We start from the raw sequence: 2,836 nt of genomic DNA, 5'->3' as shown, positions 1-2,836 counted from the left end.
TTATCCAAAAACTTGTCAGTACTTCCCAACTTCACAAAATGCCACTCAAAGAACAAGATTGACAAACATTTCCATACAGATTCTTGTACCGTTGTCAAGCAGGAATGCAACATGAAGTAGAAGCAAAGTACATATACTTTGTGAATTGTCATGTTTTCTTTGTCAAACTCAATATATATACTTTGCCTCCACTTCATGTTACATTCCTGCTGACCCGTGAAGGTCCGAGCTAGAATTGAACTTCAGTAACCCATGCTAGGTCGTAGGAGGCGACTAACGGGATCGGGTGGTCAGACTCGCTGTTTTGGTTGACACATGTCATCGGTTCCCAGTTGCGCAGATCGATGCTCATGCTGTTGATTACTGGATTGTCTGGTCCAGACTCGATTATTTACAGACCGCCGCCAAATAGCTGGAATATTGTTGAGTGTGGCGTAAAACTAAATTCACTCACATTCCTGCTTGACAACGGTACACGAATCTGTATCGAAACGTGGCACTGATGAAATAAAGAAGTTGTTATCCATAAAGTTTGTCTATATTGTTCTTCCCAGCTTGTAAAATGCCACTAGAAATGACACTCAAAGAAGTTACCGAACATCTTTGGGCTGTTGCAGATAGTTGGATCGGGAGTTAAAATTACAACCGAAACACAGACAGCGTTATTTCCGGTTTGTAGAATGGCGAATGACGTACATTTTGTAGATGCTGGTGCAAAAAGATATGGAAGTCTGAGGAATGTTATGTTTCACAATATAAGAATAATCGTTTTGGGGATTTACACAATGATCTATACACTTATGTAATCAGTGATTAAACTCTCTCGTTCGTTTAAAACAACACGATCTGTAAATTTGTATTATCTCGAATTTAACCCACTTGTTTTATTCACACCACATAATCAATCTCCTTATATGGTATTGATTCATACCCTGTCGAATGATTCAAGTTGTACGCCCTAGGGTTAAACTATATGATATGTTTTACACATAAATTATGTCATAATCTAGCAAACGCGTATAATAGTGACTTTATTCACTTGTATAGTTATACATGATATAGTTTTCATAAGATATTAGATCTTGATCAGGATAAATATTCTAAATCCCTCTTGTTAAAAGACAAAACCACCTTTTTGCTCAAGGATATCGCTTTAAAACATGTACTTTTCCCTGCACAAAAAATCGTTTAGCACCAAAAGGATACTATGCTATTAGTACCAATATTGACCCTGATAGAGTTATACAACTACAAATTATATAAGATACATTATGTCATGCCAGGCGACAACACTCGCCTAGAGCAAAGTTACTGTTAAAATAGTGTTCGCCTCAGGAACGGACGTTCATCCATTGTTATGGCCAATGTGGGTCACACGAGGAGATTTTAGAACACGTAATCGTTTTTGTGTGGTCATACTCATCCGACCGACCATCGTTGTCAGATGGACCTTGTCAATAGCATCTTAAAGCATAACGGGATTAAATGCCAGCTTAGACAAGGGCTTTCACAATAAAGTGTCGCCATTAAGTTCTCGAGAAAATAATCCTTTAAGGAGCAGTATTCCCTTACACGGAGGTGGCTAAGGAATACGTCCAAAGTTAAGAATCTTTATCTGTTGTAAAGGTGTTCACGAGTGGTGGGCGTGTGTTCATAAAATAACTGCACTGTACATGTCCATTTTCTACACAGTCTAACATAATAATCTATGCTTGTCATTTAACCACCAATATAATTATGAGATCTTTAAGGTGTATGCAGTTAACCACGCCTATTGTACGTCGACATACTTGACTGAGCACAGAGTATTAAACTATTCTCATCGAAGTAAACAACATCCAATCTTTTACTGGATTTAGGACCAACCATTCGACATTTTTGGAGGGCGGTGTTAATGCTGAATGTATTTTTCTCGCATATAACACAATGGGATGACAAGACATTTTACACACAGTCCAAACAGCCCTACATTGTGTATATTGTTGTAAGATGTGATAAAATGCAAACGAGTATGAGACGACAATACATAATGACATCTCTTTCCGTTTGCAGTTAAACTGGTTCAGAAATGCTTACTCATACTTAATATGTAATCTTTTGTGGAATTCGTGAAGAGAAAACGCCTTAACGCAAATGAATCCGAGTGTGATGAGCGGACGCTTTAACCATTAGGCTACCCAAAAGCACCCTTGGCATTATGTGCACCTTTAAACAGAGCACCAGTAATGCCATAGGAGTGACAAGTGTTTATGGATGATCAACTTCTGTATTGTACAATGGCGACGTTTCGGTATAGATACTTATACTGTTTTCAAGCACACCACTATAAAGAAGTTGATCATCCATCAAGACTTGTCGTTCCTATTGCTTACAACTTCTAAAATGCCTCTCAAACAGTTCAACAGTAAATTCATTTTGAATTATTGTACGCGTTTCACAGTGTTGCTGTGTAGTTGTTACAGATTAAAATGCAAAACATATATATATTATTTTATGGGTAGTTAGTTATCGGTTATCAGCCAACCCAAACATTATCCAGTTTATTGTAACATTGTTTAGTAGCATTCGTCCAAAGTTAATGACTTAATTCTACCATATTCCCATCGCGGCACCCTAACATGCAGCTCTTCAGCATTGTACAATAAAACCATTGAGAGACTTATCGGAGAAATAACTGTCTCCTCGGGGTCTGGAAGTGTTGACATTATGACCCCGACTTACATAACCACTACAGGTTTAATTATAACCCCCTATCAGCCAGCTTCAAGTGAACAGAGGGCTGCAGCTTTGCTCAAGCTGAAAACCCCACAACCTCTTTGTGAGACACAGACCATGA

This window comes from Haliotis rubra, unplaced genomic scaffold (genome assembly GCF_003918875.1).
Source record: "Haliotis rubra isolate DU_JTF1 unplaced genomic scaffold, ASM391887v1 Scf137, whole genome shotgun sequence".
In the NCBI taxonomy this organism is placed as follows: domain Eukaryota; kingdom Metazoa; phylum Mollusca; class Gastropoda; order Lepetellida; family Haliotidae; genus Haliotis; species Haliotis rubra.
The sequence above is the reverse complement of the archived record's forward strand: the minus strand, read 5'-3'. Positions refer to the sequence as shown.